The sequence below is a fragment of the Alligator mississippiensis genome, chromosome 1, assembly GCF_030867095.1.
Source record: "Alligator mississippiensis isolate rAllMis1 chromosome 1, rAllMis1, whole genome shotgun sequence".
Classification (NCBI taxonomy): Eukaryota; Metazoa; Chordata; order Crocodylia; family Alligatoridae; genus Alligator; species Alligator mississippiensis.
The window spans coordinates 393,005,489-393,020,764 of record NC_081824.1 but is presented as its reverse complement, the minus strand read 5'-3'; the positions used below and the strand labels follow the sequence as shown (position 1 = coordinate 393,020,764).

Below are 15,276 nucleotides of genomic sequence, written 5' to 3'. Positions count from 1 at the left end.
CTGATTAAAAATTAGCTCTCTGAAAAGTCAATAATCACACAGTAACTACATTAAAAATTGGCCAGCTGGCCGTATCTCAAATAAAGTATTCATCCAAAAGAAATGATCTTCAAATGGCTTTGTTTCTAGTGCAGTTATACAGAACTGGAATTAAGTCTGATGCTATTAAACATCTTTATCAATGATCTGGAAGAATATATAAATTCACTGCTGATAAAATTTGTGATACGAAGTTTATTGGATTGGTAATAATGATGAGGACGAGGAGACCATATAGAGCAATTTGGATCTCTTAGGAAGATCCTAGACCAAAGAAAATGCATTTTAACAAGACAAAAAGGTACGTAGCTTGAAACAAGGAATGAAGTTTGTACCTAAGAATGGAGAAACAATATCCTGGGAAGTAGTGTTTTCAAAAAGAGGAGACAAGTGGCTAAATAGGAGCTCCCAATATGTTACGGAATAAAGGGTCCAGTGAGGTTCTTAGATACATAGATAATAGAACAAGAGAAGGTCAGGTTAAAATTCTTGGTGGGTGCATCTACACGAGAATCTACGTCACCATAGCAATGAGCTACTGTGCCATAACTTGTTGCTACAGTGCAGTAGCAACTAAAAATAATTGTGTGGTGATGGGACTGTGTAGTTCACTGCACGTGTAGACGCTCCCTGTATAACACTTGTTAGACCATTACTGGAAAACTATCTTCAGTTCACATTTCTTAGAAGGAGTTGGGCAAAAGAAATGAGGAAGTGGACAGAAAAGCCACAAAAAATATCGAAGGTCTGGAGGTGATTCCTTGATAGAGCAGTATTCATTTTAACTTATCAAAAGGAAGATTGAAAGGGGACTTGATCACAGTGTACTGTGATCCCCTTAACTGGGGGACAATACTTAATACTCTTTAACCTAATGGACAACAAAAGCATAAGAAAAATCAAAGGTGGTGAGCTCAAGCCAAACAAATTTGACCTGGAAATATGGCAGGATTTTTTAACCATGAGACTGCTTAATCTTAGGAACAAATACCTGGAGAAGTGATGGATTTTCCAGCTCTTCATGTCTTTAGCTCAAAACTGGATTCCTTTCTGGAGGATATGCCTTAGCCAGACATACATTCTTCTTAGTGAAAAGGTAACTGGCTAAAGTTACATGGTTTGTGAGAGTCAAAAGATAACAATAAATGGTCCCTTTGGGCCTTAAACTTTGATTTCTTGATTCTGGTTCAGTTTCATGTTAGACATTTTTTTCCCACATCTCATGTCATCCCACTCACATCCCTGTGCTATTTTTCTACTATGCTGCATCCTAGTGAGGCTATATAGTAGACTGAATCCTTAATGAGGAGTTTCTTCACTGATATGGTCTCTAACTTTGGTTTCTCTCTAGAATTTTCTGTTCTAGCTCCCCAATTTTCCTCTTGTCCAAAGGCATTTTCCTACCATCTCTTCATCCTGGTTGAATACATGTGACAATATGATACAACAATAATTTCCCTAAGTCTTTCTTTAGATAAGAATTATTGGAATTACCATATTAAAAAGGCTTGTGGGCCATCTCATTCAGTATCCTAAGAAGTGGCCAGCTGGATGCCTCAGAGGAAGGTCCGCAATACCTCACAACAGGCACATGTAGAGTAATCTTCCCCCTTAAAGTTATTATCCTTCTCTCTAAAAGGTATAGATTTCCCTAAGCCCTGAAACATAATGCTTAGCCTTTCCAAAATCTGTTTCTTAGCATTTACTATAACACTGCTGGTGTGTTTATTATCCCTGATACCCACATACATACACAAAATCCCTCTTTGGATTGCCCTAAATTCTTTACCTTAATATAAGTCTCTGGTAGTGAGTTCCACAATGTAATTATTAATTGTGTGGGCAAAAAAAAAAAATCAGTTTGAAATTTATTTTTAAACTTCATTGACTGGTTTCCTTTCTGGTGTCTTATGAAACAAGAAGATTAATTCACATGTTTCTTTCTCTTGATTATGCACTATTTTATTTACCTTTATAATGTCCCTTGTCTCCTTTCTCAGATAAACCATTCAAATCATTTCATATTATTTTCTTCCTATCTTTTGACCAGTGTTGATTTCCTCTGAGCTTCCTTAAATTCTAAAATATCCATATGGGATATTAGTATTCACAGTATTATAAATGAGGTAATTCAGCTGATATAATCAGATTTTCCATATTCATTTAGTATTTCTTACATAGCCTAACACTTTTTTGCCTTTTTGCCACAGCTCTCTACTAAGTAGAGGTTCTCATCTATGGCATCACATTATTTTAATCAGTGCAATTAATTTAGAACCCTGACAGACATTTAAGTTATTCATTTTTCCCCCTCTGTGTCCATTACTTTGCATTCAGCGACACAGAACATTATGATGTCCTTTCCCCCAGCTTGGTTAGGAATCTCTAAGCTAGGTACTGACATTCAAAAAGCCTGAGGTAGAATTCATCTAAGTAATACAGTTTTCTGTACACGGCATAGTTTAGATTGGTAGTGAACAAAACACAAATTCACCCTTCAGGGATGGGAAATCTTAGACCAGGTTCCACCATTTTTAAACCAGTTTATGTGTGCCAAACTTCTGTTCTGTTATGGGTATAGACTGGTTTCTACTCACTTATGTCACTAATAGTGTTATCTCTGTACCTGGCCCTAAAGTTCAATATGGTCCTTTCTTGGATTCAACTAACCTAAATAACTTTGTTGTCTGTGAATTTTGCTACCATTTCCAGAGCTGTATTCGTATTTAATCCTAGGCTGACTCAGGGTTGATCTAAAATTGCTCCCCCCCCCCCCCCTTTCCCTCCACCAATATAACTCCTGGCAAAAATCTAAATATAGATGCAATTCTACTTGCAAAAAGTCCTTAATTATTTCACTTTAGGGACTTGTATATGCAATTCAGCAACAGACTCTCTGCTCCTCATAATTCCTTATCAAACTAGATGCTCAAATTGTGGATCACTGTGTTTTAAAATGATACACAAATAGAACTTTGTAAAATAGAATGTCATCTTATTTCTGTACATTGTAACTTTACTTTGAACTGTTCTGAAAGGTGTTGTATTAAGGTCTTGAGACCAGGAAACCAGCCCACTAATAGTAAATAAAACCCAAGATTGCTAAATTTAGATTGCATTTAAACCCTAATTATATTTCTTTATTTGTATCCAAGTGTTTGAGGTAAATTGGAAGACAGAATAACAATTTAGTTTGTGAATACCCTGTTGATATTCATAGATAGAGCTGTTGTGCATATAAATAACTTGATTTCAAAACTACTTTGAGTGAGTTATTAGTCAGCGGTAGGAAGGATGACAGAAATGGATAAATTTAAACTTTTTCCAAGATCTATTTAGGTGGCATTTATTTTGAACACTGTCAGTAGGTGAAGAAAAGAAAGAGTAAAAAAATATGCAAGATTTGGACTACGTAACATAATCTGAAACTGGAAACAAAACAGCCCTTCAGCAAAAATATGAATCATCATAGTAGTTCTAGCTATTTTTGTACTTTTCCTTAATCCATGAGATATTTTTAGGGTTTGTCATATTCTTTTTAATCATACTAGATTCAAACTGGAAAGCTAAAACTACTTTCATTTTCATGGCACACTACTCAATAAATACTTTCTTTGGACTGCAGGAAAAAAACATGAATTTTGATTTTATGCTGTTCTTAGAGTCGTCAGAGAGATGAAAAATTAATGATAACTGAGTGACAAACCAAATACTATTCTAATTTGTGAATGAAGGCAGTTAAATCTGATAAAGAGAATGTTTCACATTTCACTGAATTTTTTTTGTCTTGCTTATATTATGGTAGCTTTTGGTTCTAGTTTTTTCTATATATTCTATATATTGCCTTTAAATATTTTATTTTTTTGCAAGTTAAGAAATGGTAGCTTCAATAAAAATCTCTTTTACACAAATAAACAGATTGAAACAGGACCAGTAACAGTATAATCGTTGCAAAAATAAATGTTAGCACCTTCAAAGACCTGCACACTGTAGACCAGGCTTGGATTAAAATTTAAAGGGAAAAAATGACTAAATTCTAGTTCATGGGCCAGAAGCCTGCATGTCAGGAGTGATAGCATGCAGTTGATTCCAGTTTAGTACAAAAGCAAACTGTGTTGGCACTGAATATATGACCCAGATAACTTGTTGCAGGTGGGTTCAAACCCTCAGACCTACCATGACCTCTCCATTTGATAATAGGTGAATTTTATTGATACACAGTGAGAACAGTTAAGAATAATGAAAACAATTCTATACCTACCAGTCCTAAAGCTGTCATCAAAGGGAAGGTACATCTGGCCAGTACACAAGCTTCACCCTGATATCATTTTGGTTGCCCTTGTCTGTATTGTTCCTGATTCTACTACAGTCTTTTTGAGGTGTGGAGCCCAGAACTGCACACAGTATTCAAGATGTGGGTGCACCATGGATTTGTATAGTGGCATGCTGAGGTTCTGCATTTAGTTTTTAATTTAATTCTTCATGATGGCCAAAATTTTATTGGCTCTATTGGTTGCTGCTGCACACTAGCTGATGTTTTTAGAGAATTATCTATGATGACTCAAAGTCTCTTTCCTGAGTTGTAACAGCTTGTTCAGAACCTAGCAACATATAGTTGAGGGTATTTTTCCCAGGTGCATTACCTTGCACTTGTCAACACTGATGTTCATCTGCGCATTTTTTGCCCACTCACTCAGCTTGGCAAGATCTTTCTGCAGCCCCTTTCCATCAGTTTGGGACTTAGTTGCCCAGATTAATTTAGTATCATCTGCATCCCCATTTTTAAGTCATTGATGAAAATGTTGAACAAAATAGGGTACAGCACAGATTCCTAGCAGGTCCTGTCTTTGACCTCCCTCTATCCTGAAAAGTGACCATTTAACCCTACCTTTGCTTCCTATCTTTTTACCATCTGTCAGTCCACAAAAGAACCTTCTTTCCAAAACTGTGGCAATGTAGGCTTTTTTTTAAGCCTTTGGGAACAGAACTTGCCAAATGATTTCTGAAAGTCCAAATATATTATCTTCCTTGTCCACATGCTTGTTAACACCTTCAAAAAAAACCTCAAACAGATTGCTAAGGCAGTATTTTCCTTTACAAAAAACATGTTGATACTTCCCCAGCAAGACTGTATTTGTCCATGTGACTGCTGATTTTATTCTTTATTATAGATCCCACCAACTTGCCTGGAAGTGCAACTTGCTGATCTGTAGTTTCTAGGATCACATCCAGAGCCTTTTTTTGAAGGTTTGTGTTATGTTGGAAACCTTCCAGGCTTCTGGCACAGAGGCCTTTTGTAATGATAGGTTAAATACTTTTGCCAGCATTTTTGCAATTTTACCTCTGAGTTTCTTCAGAACTCTCTGGTGAATGCCATCCAGTCCTGGTGACTTATTAATATTTAGTTTACCATTTTCTTCTGAAACTTGCTCTGTCACTTCAGTGTGTTTCAATTTTTCAGACCCACCTACTAGATCAGATTGATCTGGCATGGGAATCTCCCATGTCTGCTGTGATAAACACTGAGGCATATAATTCATTTAGCTCCTCTACTATGGCCTTATCATCCCTGCGTGCAACTTTTACACCTTAGTCAGTTGGACCGTTTACAGTTTGGTCCCACTGATTCTCTAAATGGTCTCCTGCTTCTGCTATATTATAAAATGTTTTATTATGAACTTCAGTATCTTTTTCTAGATGCTCCTTAAGTTCTTTTTTGGCCTACCTTATTTTGCTTTTTCACTTGACTTGCTCTCAGTTTGTGAGCTTTCCTATTTTCTTCATTTGACCACACCTTCCATGTTTTGGAGGATCCCTTTTTGCCCTGAATGGCTGCCTTAGCTCTGCTATGAAATCATGTAAGGGTTTTATTGACCTGCTTGGTACCTTTTTTGATTTGTAGTATACACTTTTCCTGAGCCTCTAATATGGTATTTTTAAACAGTTTCCAAGCTGCCTGCAGGCTTGTTTTTATTTTTTGATTGTTCCTTTCAACTTATTTCTAGTTAACTTCCTCATTTTTGTGTAATTTCTTACCTTAACATTGTAAATTGGCATGACGGACTTTTTTGACTTACTCCCTCCTGCTAGGATGTGGAATGCAATCATATTATGGTTGCTATTACACATCACCAACAGATACCTCTTGAACTAGTTCCTATGTGTTACTCAAGCGAAGGTCTAAAATTGTTTCTCCTCTAGCAGGTTCCAAGGTGAGTTGTTTTAGAACATACAGAAATTTTATTTCCATGTCTTGCCCTGATGTGGTGTTTAAACAATCTATGTGAGAATACTTGAAGTTTCCCATTATTATTGCTTGCTCCACTTTTAGCAGCTTCTTTAAGCTCCCGGAGCATTTCATAATTACCTTCACCTTCCTGATTAGATGGTTGGTAATATAATCCTAGTACTATATTATTTTTATGAACGTATGGAATTTTTACCCACAGGGATTCTGTGATATTTTTCCTTTCAGGTAAGATTTTTATGTTGTTACTATCTATGCTATTATTAATATAGTGCCATTCCTCCACCTGCACATCCTACTCTGTCATTCTTGTATAGTTTGTATCCTTTTAGAACAGTATTCTATTGATTATTACCCTTCCAGCTTTACCCAGGAAGTGTATCCAAATACTATTGGCATGGTTCTTTTGCTAAGTATTGTGCCACATAGCACCTTAATGAAGCACTCCACACTCCTCCACAACTTCTGAATACTTTCTGAACATAGCTTCATGTAATGTACCTGCAGCACCACACAAAGGAAGCTATATGACTTCCAGTGTATGAGAAGCAACTTGACTTGTTTCATAATGGTGCCATCCAGAGTGGTGAGTTGGTGACACAGACCATCTTAATAAGTAGATGGAGAGAGCATTTCTGATTGTAGAGGGCCCTTGACTCTAGATGACAAAGAAAGAACAAAGGCCAGTAGTTCAAAGCTATATATCTTGACAATTTCAGGTTAGAAATAAAACTAGTGTTTTTAAAACTGAGGGAAATTGACCATTAGAAAAGTTTACTAAGGGGTGTTATGGATATTCTGCCCCTTAGAATACTCATATCATTTCTGGCTATTTTCACAACCCAAAGTTGTGATTTTTTGTTTGTGTGTGCTTCGGCACTGCTAAATTATTTTCCCGCTAAATTGCAGCTTCTTTGCACAGTGGAGTTTTCTGCTGCAGAAGAGAACCCCGGTGCAACGGAGTATTCCCACCAAATTTGAAGCTTTCTTTGCATGGTGCATTTCTTTTGCATCCAAGAAATGCATGGTGCAAGGAGTTCCCGCCATATGTATGAAGATTCATGCCACATTATTGGCCGACTCTATTACATGCACACGTGGCGGCTAGTGATTGGCTTGCTAGCCGTATAAAGAGCTTGGGTGGTTTCCACCCAAGTTGGAGAGAGAGCAATTGGAGTTCCAGAGGGAGAACGTGAAGATCTCTAAGCGCTGCGGATCCTTACGGACCCAACGCTTTTCTTAAAAGGCAATAGAGGCCTGATAACCAAACCTGCGGAGCTTCAACAACTCTGGGGAAAAGAACGAACAGCCTCTAGCCTCTCCCTGTCGCCGATAAATTCCTAGACGTATCCCTTCCTGTACGAGAAACTACCGAACCCATGGAGCTTCAATAACTCCGGGGCAAAGAACGAATTGTTGTAGTCCTCTAACGAGGATTTAAGCGGAGCTGAACCTGGAAACTGTCCAGCCTACACCACGACCATCTTTGGTGTAAGTAAACAATCTTTAAATCAACCACTACGCGTCCGTGACTAATTCTAGCTCGCCCCCGGTCTTCTCCAGCCCCACGTGCCCAGGCTGCTGGCCACAGCCCGCGTGCACAAAGACGGGCCCGGCTCGCCCCCGGCCTGCACAGCTATATGATAGAAAGATGCACTCTACTCAACAAGAGGTATGGCCTCTAGGTAAGAATTAGTAGGTGAAATTCTATAGCCCTGAGGCTGAAGGCCGGAGTAGATGATCACAGTAGCCCCATCAGGCTATAAAAATTGATAAATTTCTGTTTTTGCCAAATTGTGGTTCAGTCGCACTCCCATTGACTATGACATGCACTCTGTTATCACAGATGGGTGCAGCTGGTATTTCCTATGGCTGGAATTTGGCCAAATTTAACAGGTTAATAATGAAAAAAGTTGGTTTAGACAAATGCATAAACCTCTATAGTGACAGTAAAATATAAGTGCCTCAAGTGATATGCTTTTATCATAACTCAGAGCATCATAACTCTGTGATAATAATTACTAGACCTCCAAAAAGAATTACTTAAATCACAGGTTCCTTTTTACCTCTTAAAAGAAACCTTAATCCTCTCTTTCTTTTGCATTTTATAAGTGTATATATATATATATTGTTTTTTCACCACGTAGCTCATATTCCTTTTCTATTACTGATTCTTCTTATTCTTTCCACAGTTCATAGTATATGAATTTGGGGATGGTTCCAGAATGTAGTGGGTTGCAACTCTGGGGCTTCTTAAACTAGACATTTGCTCCCCCCACATATCTTAGCAAGCCCCAGTAATAAACAAATAAAACAAGTAAACAACAAAAACCTAGGGATCTCCATAAATTGCACCAGAAATGCCCCCCTCCCTGCACCCCCTGCAGTGGCTCCTTTAATGCTTTCATTTCACCATTTGCCCCCTCTTCCCCTGATTGGTGGAGGAGCCCCACTGGCAGGTCATTTGCCTCTGATCACTGGGGAAGTGCGAAATAGCCTGGCTGGTGGAGTCCCTCAGCCAATCGGGGGGGGGGGGGGGAGGGAGGACAAGTAGTGAAATGAAAACATTAATGGAGCTGCTGTAGGAGGCACTTTTGGTACAATTTATGGAGATCTCTACAAAAACCTTGTTGCCCTAGTCTGGGATGGGTCCTCTGTGTTTCTCAGCAGTTTCCTGTTCCAGTGCTTCTCCCACATACCTTCCAATGATTTTGAACTTGCAGTGAGCTACTCCTTCATTAGCCTTTACATATCTGCAGCCCCCCAACCAGGCTGGCTGCTTTCTTTTAAGGAGACAGGTCACCCTGTTACAGGAACAAGGCCACATATCAAAAGGTTTTAATCAAGGTTGTTTCCCATTTGCTTGGACCAAGTCTGGTAATGCTGTTTGTATGATAATGTATAGTTACTTGCATCCCTCCATTTCATTGTAAATAGGAATAAGACCAAATTACTGAAGTATATTTTTAAGATAACAGTATCACTGGGATGTGTACACGTGAAATTAATGCAACAATAAAATCACGTGCATATTGCACAGGAGTTTATTGCTACTGGGAGCCATGTTTACATGAGTTCTTGGGACCGCAGCTTGTTGAGCCAGGTTGGAGCATCCCTGGCTGGCAGGAAGCCCAGGGGGTCAGCCTGCCAGCCCAGTGCTGCTGTGACCTGGCTCTATGTGTTAGGGAGGGAATGGCTGGGACATGAGGGTGCTCCAGTGTGGGGCTAGCTGGCACCCTCATGAAGCACTCTTATGCCCCAGCCAGCCCCATCAGCATCTACACGTCTTGCGGCATACTAAATAACACTTCTACAAGATATACTTGTTTTTATAAATACTAACCTGCAGCAGAGTTATTTATTTTCCTGTGGTCTAATAGGCCACACATGTAGATGCTGAGACTTTACTGTGAAGCTAATCATGCAGTTTCACAGTAAGCATCTCATGTAGATGCATCCACTAACAGGTTAAACATGTACGACAAACAGTACTTGCAGTTCAGCAGTATCATTTTAGCAGATTATGCTTGTTGAAGAGCAGGCTCATTTTTCTTGAAAAAGAGAGACAAGAATTGTACACAGTATTTGAAACAATGATTTACCAGTGCTTTGTTCAATTACATTAATACATACTTATTTCAATGGGAGATAATTCACTATATACATTCTAAGACCACTTTTGCCTTTTTTGCAAACCCGTTATATATGTGACTCATATTCATCCTGTGATCAACTAATACACCAGGTTTTTCTCTGGTTCTGTCTATTCCAACTGATCAGATCCAAGTTAATTTCATATAGGAAAATTATACCATAACTTGCATGAACTTACACTTTGTGTGATTAAATTCCATCCCTTTTTTGTTGCTACAATAACCAATGTCATCCAGTTGTTTCATATGCCAATATTCTGTGTTAACAATGGCTGCCATCTCTATGTCATCAGCAAATTCATTAGCCTGTGCCATTTTTGGTGGGAGTCAGGTTTGTTACTGAAAATATTAAATCAGTCCTAAAACTGAACCCCAAGTATCTCTGTCAGTAAAACTGGTCTCCATCCTGACGGTTCTGCTTTCAGGACCATCCCCTTTTCTTTCACTTTTAATTAGTTCCTTTTCAACCTTATACTTGTTATTCTAATCCTCATTATTCTCCACTTAAGCAAGTTATATTGCACACGGTATTTTATTAATGCTTAACTGAAGTCCACAGGCAAACTAGTTTCTATACCACTCTGAGACCTTTCTTGATTGGAAATTGCTTTGCAGAGTATTTGCCAACAGAGCGGTAATATTCTGCATTATACAGCACTACTCTCTCAGTCTCTTTGAGGCAAAATTAGTAGGTATTATTACTACTGAAGGCAACGTAAAGAATTTTCATAAGGTTGAAGTAGAATCAGCAGATGTAAATTCGTGGAATTTTAGATGCACGTAAGGCAACATAAACATGGGGATGAAACATGATCATGCAATCACAAGAAAATATGAAAGAATATGAAATATTAATAACAAATACTTTTCCATGTTGATTATAGCATCTTTACATTCTCTGTCAATGACGGTGAAGCTTTAAATGTGGAGCTAAAGGTAAATGAATAGTAACTAAATCTACATTTTCAGTTTTATTACTTCCAATTTACTCATTGCTGGATTAAACACCATTATACCCTAATGATTTAGTGCCTCATTATTCTGAATTCTCATTGCAGTATAGTTCACTTCAGAAATGCAGCTAGTCTCTGCAAGGATTAACTCAGTTCTTCTGCTTAATGTGAAAGTCCTGAATGCTAAAGTCTTAGAGCTGCACATGCTGTAAGAATGTAAGAAGTCCTATACTGGGTCAGGCTAATGGTCTGCCTAGCACAGTATTCTGTCTCCAATGGAGACTACACCTCCTTGGAAGCCGAAATTGGTACTAAGGAAGGGTGATTTGAGACCCGCTGGGTCAAGATACAGGGGAGATGTGGCAAAAGGGACCTAACTATAGACATATATTACAGCCCTCTCAATCAAGATGAGGAGCTAGATCTGAAATTCTCCAGAGAATTGCAAGAGGCTGCAAGAGCACAGGATTTGGTAGTCATGAGTGACTTTAGCTATCCAGACATCTCTTTGGGAAGAACACTCAGCCAGATCTGACTGGTTGCATAGATTCCTGACTTGTATCGATGAGCTCTACCTGTTTCAGGAAGTATGTGGGCCAACCAGAGGAAATGTACTTCTAGATTTAGCTTTGGCCAAGGGGGATGTCCTGATGAGTGATCTGATGATAGAGGGTAACCATTATCATTTTCACTGTCCATCATAGATCTGGGAAACCTGTCAGTAAGGTACAAATTCTTGACTTTAAAAAAGCTGACTTCAACAAGCTAAGGGCTTTAGTAAGTAATGCCCTATGGGATTATGTACTGCAGAGAAAGAGTGTGGATGAAGAGTGGTCATTCCTCAAGATCACAATCCTCAGTGCACAGAAGTTGTGCATACCTGTATGCAAAAAAAGTGGCACAGGGTCTGAGAGGCCATCTTGGCTCAATAGGGAAGTCACAGATCTTCTGAAAAAGAAAAGGGAGGCTTATCAGTGATGGAAGCTAGGCATAGGCCCCAAGGAGTACTACATAAGATTGTCCCATACCTGTAGGGGGCAGATTAGAAAAGCAAAGTTGGTGACCAAATTCAGGTTAGCAACCAAAATCAAGGACAATAAGAAGTCCTTTTATAGGTACATATGTAACAGGAGGAAAACCAGTGGAAATGGGGGACCACTGCTCAATGCATCTGCACATTTGATCACTGACACCAAGGAGAAAAATGAACTCCTGAATGAGTACTTTGGATCTGTATTCCACCAGTCTAAAAGTGATAGCCTAAATGCAAATATGACACAGAATAGTCACAGTAGGGATGAACTTATGACCTACTAACAGTCAATGTAGAGCTGGTGAAAGAACAGCTAGAGAGCCTGGATGTCTATAAGTCAGCAGGACCAGATGAACTCCATCTGAGAGTGCTGAATAACTAGCTGAAGTCATCATAGGACCACTGGAAAACCTCTTTGAGAATTAATGGCATTCAGGAGAGGTCCCAGATGACTAGAAGAGGGCCAGTGTTGTGCCCATCTTCAAGAAGGGGAGGAGTGAGGGCCCAGAGAACTACAGGCCAATCAGCCAGACCTCAATCCTAGGAAAAATCCTCAAAAAATTTCTCAAGGAGCCCATATGTGATAAGCTAATAGAAGGCAAAATTCTGAATGACAGCCAGCATGGTTTTGTCACAGGCAAGCCATATGAGGAAAGGCTGACAGATATGGGTCTGTTCAGCCTAGAAAAGAGAAGAATTTGTGGGGATTGGGTGGCAGCTTGCAAATATATCAGGGGAGAGCATCAGGGCCTAGGCAAGCAACTATTCACCAAAGTGCCCCAAAGGAAACCCAGGAGCAATTGTCATAAATTCTTAGAAAGTGGTTTCAGACTGGATATAAGGAAAAACTTCTTCAAAGTTTGTGTGACCAGACTCTGGAATACACTCCCAGAGGTGGTGGTGCAGGCACCTATCCTGGACATCTTCAAAAGGAGACTGGACGTACACCTGGCTGGGGTTATTTGACCCCAATAGTCTTTCCTGCTCAGAGTAGGTGGGTTGGACCTGATGATCTCATGAGGTCCCTTCCAGCCCTTAACTTCTGTCAATCTGTGAAAGGTAGCAGAAATGGATGATAGTAGGAGCATTTAACCAGATATTTCTAGAATGATCTAACCCCTGGCAAACTCTCCCAGGCATCCATTATTTTGGTTTAGAGATGCCATAGAAGACCTGCCTTTTTTAATCATTCTGTTTAATAGCTGTTAATAGATTATTATCCATGAATTTATCCAGTCCCATTTTGAACAGCTATGTTATCTGCCTCCAATAGTTAGATATGTTCATAGTTTCATGATGCTGGGTAGGACTGCAAGTCTAGCCTAACCCCTGCTTATTCTTAAAAAATCTGTTTTACTGGAGTTAAGTCCATTATTTTGTATCCTAGACTCCATGGTAAGATGAACAATTGTTATTCTTGTTATGGCAGCTCTTCAAATATTTGTAGATTTTCATCATATATCTTTTTAATCTCCTTTCTCCAAATTAAACATGCCTAGTTCTTGCAACCTCATTTCATATGGTTTGGAATATCCTTTTATCATCCTTGTCACTCACATCTGGATATTCTACTTTCTATAGCTCCTTAAAAATCAGAGCCCAGAACTGCACACAGTATTCCCATAATTTACATGCAATGCTACTAATAAGATGACCCAAAATTGCATTAGTCCTGCCCTTTTGGTGTGTGTGTGTCACAGCCTGATATTGCTAATTTGATCTGTCATAACTCCATTATCCTTATCAACAGTGCTACTGTCATATAAATGTCATATGTCTATATCTATAACTATATTAATCAAATGTCATATGTCTATATCGATATCAATATCAATATCAATATATATATATATATATATATATATTAGTGACATTTCATTTTAATCATGGAAAATGTGGATTTAGGGTTACTTTTTTAAATCTGAAAATTGGGGATTTTTTTTAAATCAGAGAAAACCAGGATCCCTGCTCATGAGTACCTTTATTGTTGACTCCAGAGTTCATATCCCCTCAGTCCTCACCTCACACATCTTGGATAAGTGCTCTAACCATTGAACTAATGGGTGAAAGGGCATGATAATGATGAATCTAATCATGTTTTTTTTTCCAAATGAAACCACTTGTCAATTTCAACTTGATAGAGAAATATTTTTGGTTTAGCTGAAAGTACATTTTCTGGTGAGTTTTCTTTCTGCCAAAGAAAAGGTCACCATGGTCTATGCAAATACTGATACTAAAGAATCAAGCTAGTAGCCTCCTCTAGTCTTCAAATCTATGAATTTTTATTTCAACCTATTTGGCTCCATAAAGAACTTGCTGCAAAGAACTTTCAATATTCATTGCTGAATAAGAAATATGGATATATACATTTTGTTTAGGAAGGTAGCAGACCTATTGTAGGTAGAAATAGAACTTTTGTAACTAGAGTCGATTGCTCAACAAAAAATGTACTTATCTAATTTATGCTCTCATTCCCTTAAATAACCAACAATTTGCTTTATGAACTGTGTATATAATACACATCTTCAATCACAGAGAAATAGTTTTGCAAATTGACCTGATGGATTTTTCTTTTGTGCATATGTGAAATCTAATCAATGAACTTGGCAGCTGTTACATCTGCCATATAATGACAATAAAAAGGCTCTCATTCTCTCTTCACTACCTAATGAGTTACAATATTTGTTAATAATAATAAACAATAATTTATGTAGTGCTAAAGCTGAAAATGCATGTTACAAGAAGTGTTAAAAAAGACTGGGGGTCAGGGGAACAGGAAAGAAACAACCTCCAAATGAAATCAGGAGATTGGCTTCAGTGAGACTACATTGTAAAGACAAGAGCAATAGCAATAGTGTATCTAAATCCAAGGTGGACAAGGACTTTATGACAGGTAAGGTTTGAGAATACTTGGGATTTCAAACGTGATCTGAAGTAGAATAAGAGAAACTGACATGCATTAAATTGGTAGACACGTAAAGTAGAATTCTATTATACTTCATGCACCTAAACGGCACTTACCATAAGTGGCATTTTTGGCACAGTTTGGCAACTACTCAGCTACATGCATGTGTACCTGAGTATAAGTCCTAGAAAAAAATTAACAGAGAGGCAAGAGCGTGGCCTCCCATGTTTTAGCCCCAACTGACCCCTCACCCAGGAGGGTTTAAACCTGCAATGCTCTAACTAAACCACAGATTGGCCATTATGTGATCTGGGTTACAGTGCTCCTTTTGAAATTAAGCTGCTGCACTTTTCATTCAATAGCCATTGGATAAAGAGGTTGAAGAATAGTTGGAGAAGTTTCTGCTCCGCTGAGAGCAAGGGTTGAAGTTAGAATCAAGGGCTTGG

General features: G+C 38.5%; 1 protein-coding gene across 1 annotated transcript in view; it reads right to left on the bottom strand.

Annotated features, from left to right (window-relative positions):
* Positions 1–15,276, bottom strand: part of KLHL1 (kelch like family member 1) — a 556,958-nt gene that overhangs the window by 78,866 nt on the left and 462,816 nt on the right. The window lies entirely within an intron of this gene.